A 17,937-nucleotide genomic window follows, 5' to 3' on the forward strand; every position below is an offset into this window, starting at 1 on the left:
ACATCATAACCCCCCTTAAATCATACTATTTTGCGTCATTAATAGAGTGCTGAATTTTCCGGTACATTTTCCCAAATAACTGCCTGTGCTTAATCATAGAAATTGGTAATGGGGATTGTTAGATTTTAAGGACACTTGTTCATTTAGTTTTAAGCAACCAAATCTGTTACTTATTAGTATTTGTAATAATAAAGATTAAGAGCAATAAGATCTCATTATAACCGGACAGTCTACTTTCAATCTTTACCTGGTTTCTCCACTGTCTAAAGGCTTACCCGAGAGGCTAGAGGGGACTCTAAGCTCCTTTAATTACTTAGAGTGGCGCCCGAGGCATTTTGTCAACTTTTTCTCCTATAACTGTAAAGAAATAGTGAGGGGGGATGACGAATACCCTGCGACGTCAAAGGTTAGAGGGTGGACATACGGCAAGTACGTAAGTACCCCCCGCTACAGAACATAGGAAAGGCGAATATCACCAAAATGCCGATGCTTTATCGAGAAGACCCTATATTGAAACATGTCAACATTGTTTTAAAAAGGAATCAAAACAGCATCCAGAGATATTTACTTGTAATCGTATTGGCCTTCACGGTTCTAAAGAGTGGGATGTAGCTAGTTTAATCCAAGATCAGTGTGATGACCCAGTATTTGGTTTCATTTACGAACTAAAATCTCTCTTCAAAACCAGAATGGAAAGACATTTCTGACAAATCTCCGGGACTAAAAGCTTATTGGTCTCAATGGAATTCATTGGTTATAAAAGATGGATTGTTAAAAAGAATCTGGGAAAGCGTAGATGGAAAAGAAAATACATATCTGACAGTCCTTCCTCGAAAACGGATTCCGGAAGTTCTTGAAGCTGTTCATGACGGTGTCGGCGGAGGACATTTTGGAGTTAGTAAGACCTTGGCAAAAGTGAGAGAACGGTTTTACTGGCTGAACAGTCATCAAGATGTTGAACGCTGGTGCCGATAGTGTGAGCAGTGTTCGTTAAGCAAGGGCCCAAGAACCCGGACGAGAGGAGACTGGGATACCTGTATACAACCATTCCTATTGGCATATCATTCTTCTATCCACAAGTTAACTGGAAAAAGCCCGACAAAAGTTGTCTACGGTGATGAACTTCGTTTACCTTTAACGGGCAATTAAAATGCTACTAGTAACTATTATTATAACTAAAAGAAACTTGTTTCTTCAGTGCATCTCTACTTCTCTTAAATTTTGTCATCTTTTTAGATTTAGGTTGGTCGTGGTCATTGTTATGCAAAATTGAAAAAAAAAATAGGGATATACGATAAATGACACTTTAAATGTCATTTCACACTTTACATGTCAATTACTGGTTTTCGGTGATACGTTTTATTGGTTTCAAAAACTGTCTAATATTTACTTATTAGATATACGAATACTACATAGCATTTCATATCAGCTTTTAATTACGATTGCGAGTGATACAAAAAAAATTAACGTTAATAAAAATGTTTTAATTAATATTTAAATTGAACTGGGGCTTTGTCTTTAGATAACAGGTTTGAAAGAAGTAAAATTACGGTAAATGTGAAAATGTGTTAGAGGGAAAGAAATAGGACTCTATTTCAGATATTCTAGATATCCATCTCATATCGCAGTTTTATAGTAACAAAATTATATTAGACATTATTACTAGAAGACCCCATAAGTCTGAAATCCTTGAGGAGTACGTCGACTATTTACAAGAGCGTTTACAAATTGTTCACGAACAAGCACGGCATAAACTTCATCTAGAAAGTAACAGAATGAAATCACGTTATGATATAAAGGCAAATTCTACCGGTTTTAATCCTGGGAATAAAGTCTGGTTATACAATCCACGGAGGACGAAGGGCAAGTCACCAAAGCTCCAGAAGGATTGGGAAGGTCCATTCAATGTGGTCACCAGAATCAACGACGTGGTGTACCGTATCCAGCGACATCCGACAACGAAGATGAAAATTGTAAACATCGTCCGGCTAGCGCCCTATCATGACTCAGGTGGTTCCATGTATGATCGGGACGATCAAACTTGAGAGGGCAGCAGTATTATGAAAATGTAAATACGTTAATTATTCTCCTAGTTTTTGTACAATTTTTTTAGTATTCTGTAGTTAAAGTTGATTCGTAGGGTTTCTTTAGGGTTCTACTTACGTTTGGTTTATTATTTTTATCTATAGTGTTTAGTTTTTAAGTAGTTCATCTTGTTCGAGAGCCCCATTTTGGCCCCAATTTAGGGTTTTTAGGTTATATTATTGTAAATCCCTGTAGTTCTAATTTTCGAGAATTTGTATACTTGCTTGCTTTGACTGTCAGTATTCTCCTAAAATTAGTATTAATTAATTAACTCTTTGAGCAAAAACAATGAAAATAATTCTAAATATTTCGGAACTGTTCCATCAGGTTTTAAAAAGGACGCGCTTCGTGACAATTCATTCAGTTTTAATTGTTTAGTCAGTTTTTACCAATAACAATTAAACGACAGTCAAGGCGAGTTAGGTTAGTGTTTTTGACGTTGACAATAAAAGTGTGTTCCCGAATTTCGTTACAATATAAATGGCCTTCTAGATCTTCAGATTTATCCCCAAATGCCTTTTATTTTTTGGGTTATCTTAAGGTGGCCATTTATAAACACGAACTTAGTATGCCAACAAATTTAGAGAAGTTGCGAGAGAAAAGTTTTGGAACTACGACATAAGTTTTATGATAGGTTAACTTATTGCTTAACAAAAAAAGGTCTGTTTAAGCCTTTTATTTAAAGAACGAATTTTTGTTAAGTTTATTTTAAGAGTTTTATTTATATTTTTGTATATATTATATATTTGTGTTTAAATTTTTTTACTTTTTTCAGAGTTTATATTTTATTTTTATTAGAATAACGCTTTAATTTTTATGACACAGCAATTATTTTTTATGTTTAAATTCTGAAAAACTAAAATAAAATTATGAAATGAATCAAAAAATCCGATATGTCTTTCATTGATGGAACACACATATATGTACATGAGCACTTTCATTATTTACATATATTTAAATCATTATTAAAACACCCAAAACTCTCTAATTTGTTATAAGTATTAATTTTAATTTTTATACATCTACACATGCCAATTCTTTTGAAAAAAAAATGTATAATTTTTCTATTGGCTATTCCATTCATAATTTTCAAAAACAATGTTTTCTTCAGCCATAAATAACCTTTTTGTTCTTAACTCGTCTACATGTCCTAGATGTGTTTCAAAAAATTTTACATCAACTGATACTACAAAGGATTAAAACTATGAGTTAGTCTAGGAATTAAAAAATTGATTCAACATTATTTCCATTCTTTAAAACCTTAACTAAATTCCTTGAGGGGCATGTTCCTTGATGCGTATGCTTCCCCAGACTTAATGTTTCTCATTTTACATGAGTTATTAAATATATGTAATTTTAAGTTTCATTCTTAAGTTTATTTTGGGCCTGCAAGCATAATCGACTTCCCAATACTTTGTTCTCTCCAAGAGGTATATTCTTCGAAATTCCTAAAATTTAAAAATTATTGTTTAATCTTTATACTGTGAATATTAAAGAAAAATGTTTGTTTAAACTATTAAAATAAGAAAATGTCTAGGTATCGTTGGTCCACATTGGACATTAATGAGTTTCTTGTATTCCTGGCCCACAAATTCTGGGTGAAACTTCTCAAGATGTTTTGACACTGTTTTCTTAAGATGTCATGGATGTGCTTGAAAATTCCTTTTCACAGACTTCGCAGATTGCATTTTATTGACTGAAAAATACATAATAATGCAGACTAGACCTCAAAAATTATATATATTATTATATCTTACCTTAGTGTTGCCATAATTATCGTACACAGCAGCTAAAAAAGAAATTATACAATAAAAAAATCACTGGACAGCTTACTAGAAATTGAAAGTCAAACACTAAAATGTTTGTTTTTGAACTCAAAATTACGTGGAACCGAATATTATAAACTATATTAGAGTCAATATTAAACACTATGATTGCTGTGAGCACTTAAATAGTGGCAAAATCGATATAAATAATAATTATCGGCGATAATTAAATCATTCAGGAAGCAAGGCAAATAAAATAAGATCTGCAATCTAAATTATAACAAAATTGATATGCCAATGCCAATCGCGCGCGAATTTTAAGGATGTAAACGAAGGGATCAATCGGTTTTTTGATCCCATCTTCAATTCTCATTGGCTGGGGATATTCGTCTTTTAAGGTATGCTTAAATCCACTTCGTTTTTTGTCGCGGACAAAATAAAGTTCAACGGTAATCGCTACGAAGTAAATATCCGTAGATTAATGAAAATAATAAATTAGACACAAATTATGAAATTGTGCGAATACGAGTATGTTAATACATATACCATATTCGCGCGAATAGACGCGATCGATACCTCAGAAACTAATTTTTCAAAAATTTTGAAAATTTGGCAACATGGCACAGTCGACGGGGGCCACACAAGTAAAATATTTTGACAGTTGTGACGTTTCCGGTTATACCGGAAGTAGGTGTCAACTTTGTTATTTTTAACGGAACACCCTGTATATTTTTACATTTTTGGCCACGTGAAATTCTAAGTATATTTTGTGTATAATGTCTAACTAAGTGTAACCGTTTTTGACACATTTTTAATTTTATGCGAAACACTATGTTTATAAGCCCTAACATAATTACCGATTACTCCCTTTTAGTAGCCTTTATTTATTGGTTAGTTTCGGTTTTATTTTAAAAGAAGGACCACTTTAAAAGACTATTTTAATATTTGGCTAAAAAAAAGATTTAGGGGGGTCAAAAACTAGCATTAAAAATTAAAATGAAAAAATCATTAAAAGCCAATCTTTTTAAATGGAAACCCCTTATTTTTATAATTTTTTCATAAAGATAATTAAAAATAAGGCTAACTTTGTATAAGGTTATCTAATCGAAAAACTGATACTTTCCGAAATATTGACAGTTTAAATTTGGCTTAATATTAAAAAAAGCCGCATAGTTGTACACGGCTCAAGGATTGTTGATTAGTTGACCATGACGGTTGTCATAGTAACTGCTACAAGCAACAGGAAGATAATGGATTATAACAGAAATGTACACTTTAATTAAATTATATATTAAATTACACTTTTACGAAGAAAACTTAAATAGCAAGTCACTTATAAATTTAATGCATATAATCCATTGCGCCATCATATAGATGGCGCTTTACAAGTAAACGAACGCGTTTTAAGTAGCTGCAACGAAAAATGTAAGTGTTTTAACTGCAAATAACATTTTTTATATACCGAAACATTACTAAAAAGTACAGTTTTAATATCAAGACGTGCCTGTTGTGAGGAACCTTGAAATACTGTAATAATTTCACAGTAATTCGACTAATACCGATTGAAGAAAATTTGAGGTTAGAATGGTACTGTCTAGAGCTGATCTTGAAAACATCAAAGGAATATTTACAGAGAACTTCCTACAAGAAATTGCAGACAAAGTCTCCCAGAAAATCATGGCGAAATTCGAGGAAAGACTTAAAAGACAAGAGGAAGCCATCCGTGATTTAAAAAGGGAAGTAGCCGACTTAAAGAGTAAAAATTCTAAATTCTTTGAAGCCTTGGACAATCAGGAGCAGGTATCAAGGTCTCTTAATGTTAGAGTTTTTGGTATTCCACAAACCGAAAATGAAAATCTTCGTGGCAAAATTGTGGATGTCCTCAAATAAATGTACATCAATGATTGTAAATGTACATCATGACAATCAAATTATAGCATGTCGTCGTGTTGCCTCCAAAAATCCTAGTAACCCACCGGCTGTACTTCTCAAATTCTCAGACGATGCCGTGCGGAGTGCAGTTTTAAAAAACCGAAAACACTTAAAATCAACAAACATACAAATCAAAGAGGACCTAACGCAGTATCGCGTTGGCCTTCTAACCGCGGCTATCAAAAAATTCTCGAGTAAAATGGTGTGGTGTTTTAAAGGTGCTGTGTATGTGAAAATAAATAATATTGTGCATCGAATTCAGAATTTAGAGGATATTAATACTCTTAAGGCTTAGAAGTATGTATAATTCTTTGTTATATTTATATGGTATTTAAAAGCACACATTTCAGATGCCAAACATTCCCCTATGGGAATGGGATGAGCTCTGTTTTGTTTATGAAAATGTACATATTTTATTTTGGACATTTACACATATAATAATAAAGACGAACATCTTATATTACCTGCTAATAATTTCACTATTAACTTTAAATTAACAGTTTATAGATTATATTTATATCTCTTTAATATAGGTACTTTTCTAGGGTAATATGTATAATGTAGGTATAATTCCAAATTTTTAACTAACAATATGAATATGTTTATTTTTGGACCTTTAATTATTGAAGTATGGTTTTTTTTTCCTTTTTTTTACAATGAGTAGGATATTCTTTTGTTCAAATTTGTTTTTCTTTTTATTGAGTTTTTATTGTCTGTACATAGCTATTTATTCACGAGTTTCTTTGTACTTTTGCTTCAAGAATCCAGTAATTAACTCGTAATGATTGGTTTCTCCTAGAGACTTTATCACCTTATATAGATATTTATTCATAATTTTCATATAGTGATTCTTTAGTTTAAACTAGCCTTTATATAAAAACAATTAACGATTAATTAATGTTTATTTCAATTCTTTGGGGCAGTTAAATAAATAATAGAGGTTTATAATATTTGGCTGCTTAAAAAAATACGTGTTTTGTTGCTTTCTTTTTTCTGTAACTTATACATGGTGGTCCGGTTTCGATGGCGGAAAATTAAATGGCCGACGGAGAACGAAAAAATAATAAGTTTGCTATTATAAATAATATTCGAAAAATGATTCGTTAAAAAATTATAGGGTGTCAAAATTCTAATTAAAAAAATCAATTTTTTTTTATTTTTCTTAAACCACTTTAGATATTTTAATGAAATTTGGCACGTTTAGACAGTTAATCAAGACGCATCTTCTTGTGTAAAAATTATTAATTTTATTTACCAGTGCCGTGTGTGCGGGCCGATCTTCATACAATTTTAATTAAAAAAATGATGTGCCACTGTTTTTTTTTTTTAATTTCCTTTTTTTTTATGAAATCAAGTTTAATTTAAAATAAAAAACATCTCTCTATTTTTTGTCGGACGACACACTGTTTGCGAGTAAAAAAATAAATTTTAATAAATGCTGATTTTTTTTTTGAGATTTTTAATTTTTGAGACTAAATTATTCTGTTGGGTTCTAAAAAAAACACAAGAATCTGGATTCCGAAATTCAAATAAATAATGAATATAATAATGCCGGCAAGAATGCAATGAATGCATAAAACAAAAGACGGTTTGTTTGTATTTTATTATGACAGTTAATTATTTAAGTAAGTCAAATTATTGCGTTGGTTAACTTATTAATTTTGCTATTGTTAACAGTATTGTTAAAAGTATTGTGAAAAATGCGTTTTTCAAGTAATGAATACGCTGATATTCATTTTTGTTATGGATTTTGTGATGGAAATGCGGAAGCGGCAGTTCGTGAATATCGAAGACGGTATCCAAATAGCAGAATTCCAGATGCTCGCGTGTTCATTAGAACACATCAAAATTTTAGAAACTTTGGTCTACGTGGTAATAATGAACGATACCGAAACCAGAGAAATAATAATCAAAAATAGTGTACTGCGCACTTTTGATAATAATCCAAGGGTGAGCTCTCGCAAGGCAGCTCAACAACTACAAATTCCTAAATCTCAAATATTGCGAACCCCACACGCTGACCACAGGCATGCATATCACCTACAGCCTGTTCAGGGTTTACACCCTGGTGATGCTGAAAAGAGAGTAAGATTTTGTCACTGGCTTCTAAAACTTAACAGAGGAAAATCCCGACTTTTTACACAAGATACTTTGGACGAATGAGTCTTGTTTTACAAGACGCGGAGTGATAAATTTTCATAACATTCATGTTTGGGCACAACGAATCCTCATGCAATTCGGCCAAGATCGTTTCAAAAAGAATTTTCCGTTAATGTTTGGTTGGGCGTTATTCGCGATAATGTTTGTGGTCCGCATTTCCTACCTCCAAGGCTAAACTCACAACTATTTCTGGAGTTTTTAAATAATAGTCTGCCGGACTACATTGAGGATTTACCCATTAATTTGAGACATGAAAGTTGGATACAACTGGATGGAGCCCCCCCACATTTTGGAATAGGTGTAAGAAACTGGCTTAATAATAATTACCCTCGAAGGTGGATTGGCCGGCTAGGGAGGAATGATATTAATGATCAAAATGGTATTGGACCAATACCCTGGCCACCCAGGTCACCGGATCTTAATCCACTAGATTTTTACGTTTGGGGAAACATTAAGGATAAAGTTTACGCTAATCCCGTATTTAACAGAGAGGAATTAATCTTAAGAATTTAGGAAACATGTAATGACATGCAAAATCAAAATTTTGTGGTACTAGCTGCAATAAACTTCTTCATAGCTCGGTGTAGAAAATGTATTGAGGTCGGTGGGCTGCATTTTGAACAACTTCTTTAATTAATAATTGTTTTTTTTTTATTGTTTTTAAACGAATTAAATGTGTTATCTTCTTATGTGTTTTTATAAATCAGCATTTTTACTCGCAAACGGTGTGTCGTACGACAAAAAGTAAAGAGATGTTTTTTATTTTAAATTAAACAAGGATTTCATAAAAAAAAAGAAATTAAAAAAATACCAGTGGCGCATTATTTTTTTAATTAAAATTGTAAGAAGATCGGCCCGCACACACGCCACTGGTAAATAAAATTAATAATTTCTGCACAAAAAGATGCGTCTTGATTAACTGTCTAAACGTGGCAAATTTCATTAAAATATCTAAAGTGGTTTGAGAAAAATAAAAAAAAATGATTTTTTTAATTAGAATTTTGACACCCTGTAATTTTTTAACGAATCATTTTTCGAATATTATTTTATAATAGCAAACTTATTATTTTTTCGTTCTTCATCGGCCATTTAATTTTCCGCCATCGAAACAGGACCACCCTGTATATTAGGTATATTTTTGTTTTGATATTTAAGATTTAATTTTTTTTCTTAAAGATAACAAATTTTTTGGAATTTAGTGATGAGGTTGAGGAGGGTAGCAGGTTGGATGTAGTGTTGGCGGATGACATGGGGCGGGCTGGCAAAGTTTTTGGTGATAGTGGTGGGCTTAATATTATACATTTTAATATCAGAAGCTTACAAAAGAATTTTGATGAATTGATAATTTATTTGAATGAATTGGATATCACAAAAATCGAAATTGTAGTGTTGTCAGAAACATTTACAATTAGCAATGTTGACACATTTAGGCTTGCTGGTTTTGATGTTTTTTATAATAACTCTTTCTTTAATAAAAATGACGGTGTTGTAATGTATATAAAAAAATAATTTGCATGCAATATCTCAAATAATAGAACTAACTGAAACTAATCTCTTGCATTGTAGTATGAAAATAAACGATATTTCTTTGGGTATTACCGGTGTATACAGACCACCTTCTACAAATTTAAACTTATTTTTAACGATCTGGAAACACAAGGATTTATAGGAAAGCAAAATATGTGCAATATATTTATTGGGGATATTAACATTAATATTTTGGAGGAGACTGATATGAATGTAACTAAGTATTTAAGTGTTATGTCGCAAAATGGATATATGTCGTGCATAAATCAAGCAACAAGAGAAACCCACAACTCTAAAACAGCACTCGATCATATATTTTTAAAAATAGATCAGTTTGATTTAAGAAAAAACTCTATCTTACCATTAATTTTTAAAACTAATCTAACTGACCATTATCCTATTGGGCTATCTATTAAAAATGTAACAAAAAACATTGCCAAGTTTAATAGCATGCAACGGAAAGCAAATATAAATTACAAAAATTTAGAAAATGATTTGGCTAAAGAAATATGGGAAGAAGTGTTTACAAACAACAATATAGAGTCATATACCTGTTTTAAAAATAAAATTTTATATTCTCTAAGGAAACACACGTATATTATAACACTAAATAGCAAAACAAGAAAACGTAAGCCTTGGGTAACCCAGGGTATTATTAATTCTATAAAACAGAGAGGTAGCATGAAAAAATCTTTAAACATAAACCATAATTTTGCCGATGAAATAAAATATAAAAAATTAGGAATAATTTAACTAAGGTAATGAAATTGGCAAAAAATAATTATTATAAGCTAAAAACAGATGAATCCAAAAATGACTACAAAAAAAACATGGAAATTTATTAATGAGATTACCAACCATTAAAAAAAGCGACTCAAAATAATTTTAAAATAAAAGTAAATAATGACATATTAACAGATGAGGTGACAATTAGTAATACCTTTAATTAGTTTTTTACAAATGTAGGTTCAAAAATTCAAAAAAATATCAATAAGAATTCATCGAGTTTTAAAGAAAAAATTAAAATTAATCTTAACTCCATGTTTCTTTTTCCAGTTAATACAAATGAACTTATAATGCACATTAAAACATTAAAAAATAACTCAGCACCAGGGGAAGATAAAATTTCAACAAATTTAATTACAAAAATACATGTTCATATTTTAAAACCTTTAGTTTACTTAATAAATTTGTCATTTTCAACGTTTAACTTACCCTTTGATTGGAAAGCCTCTCTGGTATCTCCTATATATAAATCAGATAATCGTGATGAAACTACTAATTATAGACCCATTTCTCTCATAAATAACTTTGCTAAGATATTTAAAAAATATTTAAAGTCTAGAATAATGAATTTCCTGGAAAAGAATAATCTTTTATATCAAAAGCAATATGGTTTTCGAGATAAAAAAAAATATGGAGAAAGCCGTATTTGATTTAGTTAATAATATTAACATTAATCTACAAAACAGAAAAAAAAGTTTAGCAGTTTTTATGGATCTTTCGAAAGCCTTCGATACCGTTTCACATGAAATTCTCTTTAACCGTTTAGAAAAAATTGGTATTCGAAACGGGCCTCTTAACTTATTAAAAAATTATTTATCAGATAGAAAACAATTTGTTAAGATTAATAACACAATTAGCTCTCCTAAATACATTAAAACCGGAGTTCCACAAGGGACAGTGCTGGGACCAGTACTCTTCCTTGTGTATATTAATAGTATAGGAAGCTTATTGGACGACTGCGAAGTTATTTCGTACGCAGATGATACTGCATTATTGTTTTCTGATAATTCTTGGAAGAGAGTCTTTAAAAAAGCCGAAATTGGCCTTAGTAAAATGTATGAGTGGCTCAACAATAGTCTTTTAAGTTTAAACTTTAATAAAACTTATTATATGAGTTTTTCCGCAACGTCAGTAGATCAACCACCGCCCACAGAGATTGTTATTCATAATAATGACTGCTTATCGCATAATGATGCATGTAATTGTATCAAAATAAAAAAAGTTGAAAAAATCAAATATCTGGGGGTTATACTGGATCAGTATCTTAAATGGGAGGAACATATTGCATTCGTTAATAAAAAAATTAGGAATATTTTCTATAAATTGTATCAGGTACGTGAAATCCTAAATGTAAAAATGTTAAAAACTTTATATAACGCACTAATAGAATCTAATTTAAGGTACTGTATTATTATATGGGGTTGCGCGTATAACAATACTATAAAGAAGTTCTTAATCACTCAGAATTCTGCACTAAAAATAATATTTAAAAGACCATATAGATTTTGGACTGGTGAACTATATAATAATCTAAATTTACTAAGTGTCAGAAATATTTATATCCATTCCACTTTAAACTATGTTCATACTACATTATCACCAATTAATAGGGATTCTATCAACTATCTCACAAGAGCAACAAAAGAGATAAATATGTTTATTCCATTTAAACGTACAAATATGACCCAAAGATTTGTAACCTATTTGTTCTTTTTAACACACTGCCTGCTGAATTGAAAAAATATTATAATTATGCAAGAATTTTCAAAGCCAAACATTTTTTGAAACGTTGTTCTGAGTGTGTGGATATTGGGTTTTTTTAGTGCATATTAGTCGTAATTTTTATTACCTTTTTGTTCTCTCGCCTGTTTTTCGCCTGCATAGCGGCCGGGCTGTTGCCGTTCTGAACCTCTTAATATCTGTGCCATTTTGGAAGAGGAAATCTGCACACAAGGTACGTCATTAGATGGCCTTAGGCCGATTCCTCTTCTTGGATTTTTACATTAGGTATATAGGTATTTAGCGTTATTATTTTTCTTCTCGCATGAAATAGGGTTGTTATCTATTTCTATTTGTACCTATTTTTCCCATGTAACAATAACACTTTTGTATATAACTTTATGTAATATATTTGAATTTAAATTTGTCTTACTGCCGCTTCTAGCGGTTACTATGACAACCGTCATGATCAACTAATCAACTTGAGCCGTGTTACTATACGGCTTTTAATATTAGGCCAAATTTAAACTGCCAATACTTCGGAAACTATTAATTTTTGGACTAGATAATCTTATATAAAGTTAACCTTATTTTTAATTATCTTTATGAAAAAATGATAAAAATAGGGGGTTTCTATTTTTAAAAATTAACTTTTAATGATTTTTTCATATTAATTTTTATTGCTAGTTTTCGACCCCCCTGTATCGTTTTTTTAGTTAAATATTAAAATAGTCTTTTAAAGCGGTCCTTCCTCTCAAATAAAACCAAAACTAACCAATAAATAAAGGCTACTAAAATGGAGTAATCGGTAATTATGTTAGGGCTTATAAACATAGTTTTTCACATGAAATTAAAAATATGTCAAAAACGGTTACACTTAAGTATAGGACATTATACATAAAATATACCTAGAATTTCGCGTGGAAGCCAAAAATGTAAAAATATACAGGGTGTTCCATTTAAAATAACGAAGTTGACACCTACTGCCGGTATAACCGGAAACGTCACAACTGTCAAAATATTTTAGTTGTGTGGCCCCCATCGACTGTGCCATGTTGCCAAATTTTCAAAATATTTGACTAATCAGTTTCCGAAATATTGATCGCGTCTATTCGTCGTGAGACACCCTGTATATGAGGCCATTATTTGCAAAACTTGCTAATCGACAAAATTATGGAATTTCTTTTTTTTGCTAAGTTTATTTAAACTTTGAAGGGGAATCAAATGATAAAATCAGAATTTTTCAAAAGTCTCTTGTTAGTATGTAAATACTGAGAAGAAAATTACAGTTATATGCAGAACTAGCTATTTGCTTTGACGTTTTGCTTGCAAAACTCGCTCCTTGTTCTGACACCAATGAAATTAATCTGTTTTTGAAGGTGGTAGACAATGGTACAGTGAAAACATCTTGTCGAACTTGCATTGTCTTATTTATTTAATGTAACACGACGTTTCGGTTGGTAAGTATCTCCAACCGTTATCAAGTGTAAACTGACAGCAAACTACTATTCTATAGGCTTATATACTAGATGTGTGCTGCGATGTGGAAGGGTAGGGAGGGGGAAAGTCATCCGTGAAAAGAGTTGGGGGGGGGGGGGACACGCCTCTCTCTAGATCCTACACTGTCCTGAGAGTAGAGGCTTCCGGATGTTGGGTATATCGACGCTTGGCAGGCTGAAAATCCTCTGATTCTGTGAAATGAAAGCTGCCTCTACGAACTTTCTCTTCCGCCAGTGCTGTTCCTTGTGCAGAATCTTGGCTTCTGACCAATGGATATTGTGTCCATTATGCCACGCGTGCTCTGCTATTCCGGATTTGGAAACCTCTCCTCTTTGGGTCCAGCTGCGATGTTTCTTCGCTCTGATTTCTAGGGGGCGCTTCGTTCACCGCACTCACATGGGATCCGGTAGACGCAATTTTTGGTATCCAACATGCCATCTGGTTTGGTCTTTGATACCACGCTTCTGATACTGGTGCTAGATCTAAAGGCAGTTCTAATATTGTACTTGCTGGCAATGCGTCAGATTTGTTCCGATGTACCCCTAATATAAGGTATGGGTAAAAGTCTGGTTGTCGTGGTGGCCTCGTCTCTGATTTGATTTGGACGCGTCCTTTGGATGGTCCTACTTATTCGCTTCTTTGGATATCCATTCTGTTGTAGGTCTTTGTAGATGACATCCACTTCAGTCTTGAGATTCTCGCGTTTCTACAGATGGTTCGAGCTCTATTGTAGAGGGATCTTATGATGCCTACTTTGGTGGTTGCAGGATGGTTGGACTCATAGTGCAGATACTGGCCCGTGTGTGTTGGTTTTCTATAAACTGAAGTTCGTAGATTTCCGCCGACCTTTTTAACGAGGACATCTAGGAAAGGTAGAGCTGAGTCCTTTCCTGTCTCCATCGTGAACTTGATTGTTGGTCTTACCAACCGAAACGTCGTGTTACATTAAATAAATAAGACAATGCAAGTTCGACAAGATGTTTTCACCAATGAAATTAACTTGTTAAATCACGTGATTAACACGCAGTAGCAGCTGTTGTGGGGTTGTTTACAAAAACTTTTTTCGGAACGGCATTTAAGTATTTTTTATTCAAGCAACTACACAGGTGTTTCCTTGGCGAATAAGAAAAAGTTGTTTTTATTAATATGGAGTTATTTGGTGAAAATGTTATATCTGTTAAACCTAGTCCACAGGGAAAAAAAGGACGCAAAAAACTTCTTCAGCCAGAAACGCATAAAAGGAAACTTGCTAGGTAAGTACTTCCTCTTAAACTTATGATTTTGAACTTGAGCGGTAATCGTTTGAGTTTTATTGCAGTGTCAGTTGTCGAGTAAGGCTAACAAAAAGTTTACTAGCCGTGAGTCATGAGTTGTATCGATATTATGTTTTATGTATGCAGCTATTGTGTAATTTTTGTCAATTTATATTGTTACAGAAATACACCAAAAGCTCTTCCGACTTTTCCAATTTGTGGACATAATGGACGACCCGGATTACCATATTATTGTTCCACAGTCACAATGAAGCAAATTAAAGATTTTCATGCCTATCTTTACCAGTCAAAAAACGAAATTAGCCAAGATCTTTTGATATTAGCCTGTTGTCAGGGAGAAAAACCAAAAAGGAGGAATAAAAATAACTGCAGTGTCAATAAAATACCACGTTCGTCTGAGTAAAGGAGAGATGATTAGAGTTTGTGCCAAGTCATTTCTAGGAATTACAAATTTAAGCAAGGACCGCATACAAAGAATTGTAAGAAATTTTGTTGTAACAGGAGAGATACCAAGGGAACGTAGGGGTGGTGATAGAGTGGGTCCAAAAAATGACGAAAAACGAAACTGCATTAAACAATTTATAGAATCCATTACATGTACCGAGTCTCATTACTGTAGAAACAAGACGAGTGTGAGGATTTACTTGTCATGTGACTTAAATTTTAAGAAACTTTTCAACCATTATCGTCAGAAAGTTCCACAGCCTATGCATGTAAAGATTTCTTATTTTTGAAAGTATGTGAATGCTAAGTACAATATCGCTTTTGGAACTCCGCTAACTGACTGTTGTTCTACTTGCTTAAGAACAAAGAAGCAGCTAAAAGTAGCAACTTCTTTAGATGTTCGATAAAACTTAGTCACTCAGCATCATGTTCATATCGCAAAGGCAAAGGCTTTTGTCAAACTGCTTAAAAATCCTGAACCCAACACAACTTACTTTTCATTTGACTGCCAGAAAAACTTCCAGCACTGCCAAGACTACCTGATCAAGCAGCATATTTTAGCCAGCAAATCAACTATAATAATTTTACCATTGTCGCTGGAACTTCTAAAGATAAATTAAGGCCAAGCAATGTGTTTTCTTACTTGTGGACAGAAATTGATTCCCGCAAAGATTCTAATACAATTGCATCAGCCTTGCAACATGCTCTAAATAATTTTGATTTTGATCCCAGTATAGGATCAGTTCGTTTGTTCGCTGATGGTTGCGGCGGACAAAACAAAAACACGAATATGATGGCAATGTTGGCTTATTGGTTTCTAGAAGAAGCGCCGAAACATATTAGACAAATTGAACTGATTTTTCCGATCGTCAGTCATTCCTTTATTCCGCCCGATTGCATCTTCGGCCTTAGAGAAAAAGATATTAAAAAAATACCTGTTATCGTCAAAATTAGTGACTACGATGATTTAATTAAAAAGCATTCCACTATACGGAAAATCGGTATCGATTGGGATGTCTTTGATTGGAGAACACAAGCAAAACGTGTTATTAAGCTGCGTAGTTCATGGCATGTTCTGATCCGAGGTGAGCCCTATTACAAAAATGCTATTGGAAAAGCTAAAAATGTTTGTAAAAATGTAAAAAAAATTCTAGCCTTTCTTCAATGGCTCCTCTGAAATTACCACTGGGAAAAGAACTTAAGGGGGATAAAGGAACTATTAATGGTCTCCTTTCCAAACACTACGGAAAAAATTGGAGAAGCCTTCCGGAACTAACGTTTTATAAAAAACACTTAATAAAAGATTCTGCCTCACCAGAAGAAACCGTTGATGGTTAGGATTTTTTTTTCTGTTTTTTTCTTTATATGTTTTTTTTTAAATAAGTATCATTAGAAATGCGAATGTCAATGTTTTATTTGTATGACAAAATAACTTACTTTATTACTATTTTTTTTTTAATTTAAGGTACCTATGTATTTTCAAAACTGGTTATTTGCAATAAAAAACCCTGTTTTTTAAAAACTTTGCAATTATGTTAGGCTGAAATCTCCTAAATTACATTTCTAAAAGTCATAAACAACAATTATAAAAACCTTTCAATTGCGAGACAAATACTATAGGGCCTTTAATCGTTATTTTCGATTTCCCAAAAAAAGGCTTACGAGCAAACAGCAAGTTTTGCAAATAATGGCCTCATATCTACTCGCTGGTTAATAAACTAACTAAGAATTCGAAACTGCTACAATATGACGTCGTGATGCCGGACTATATGTTATGAACGATTGTGCAGAAAGGGCTAATGAACATTTTATGAAACGAGCTCACTAAATGTCACATCGAGCGGTATATCGCAAATTATAAACTCAAACCAGCAGAATGCTTTTTAAAAAAGTTTTATTTTAAAAATAAACTTAAAAACTAATACATTAAGCTAGGACAGTATGATTATAATTAATTTACAATTATGTGAAAACCTCCTAAGAAAAAATAAAAAAAATACGCTGATACTGCTTAGACCCTGGGTTGTGTTTAATGCTAGTACGCATACGCATGGATTTCTCTCATTAAACGATATGTTAGAGTTTGGGGAGAACCGAAGTTGCGTCGAGTGTTGTTTAATTTTAGGTGTGGGAAAATCTTGTTTACAAATAATCTTTACAGAAAAGGAACGAGATTCTCATAGATTTTTGTGATTTTCCAAACCTCTAAAAATGGATACTAATATATTACTGAATATTGTTAAACGTCGGATGAAAAGAGTTACTTTGACGTGATTTGCAATCCGTTTTTAATAGCTTTTAATAGCGTTTTTAATAGCTAGAAATAAAATATCTATTAAATCACCCTGAAGAATCACAAAGTATTTGCGACATTTTAAGGCATCATTTTACGTGGATGATTTGGTTTTATCGTGCGATTCAATAAAATAACCTAAGCAAATATACAGGGTGTCCCGAAAGTAATGAAACAATGAACAACAGTAGATTCCTAACGTCAAAATAATGTGATTGAAGCCAACTTGCCCTATCCTAACATTAATAGTAACAGAGTGTCAAAGTATTATTTGATTTATCGTTTTTTCTCATAGGTCCTGACTTTTTTTCAGCCCCGTATAGCGTTTTAAAAGTATCAAAATAAATTTCTTTTTTAATTTTACAGAAAAAATGTATACCTTATTAATGTCGCTAGAAGCAATAATTTTGGACATAATCAAAAAAATGATAAAAACAACGAGAAGACCTAC

General features: G+C 32.4%; 1 protein-coding gene across 1 annotated transcript in view; it reads left to right on the forward strand.

Moving 5' to 3' along the window:
• LOC126744200 (odorant receptor 4-like) overlaps positions 1-17,937 on the forward strand; it is a 103,887-nt gene that overhangs the window by 36,318 nt on the left and 49,632 nt on the right. The window lies entirely within an intron of this gene.

Source organism: Anthonomus grandis, chromosome 13 (genome assembly GCF_022605725.1).
Source record: "Anthonomus grandis grandis chromosome 13, icAntGran1.3, whole genome shotgun sequence".
Lineage (NCBI taxonomy): Eukaryota > Metazoa > Arthropoda > Insecta > Coleoptera > Curculionidae > Anthonomus > Anthonomus grandis.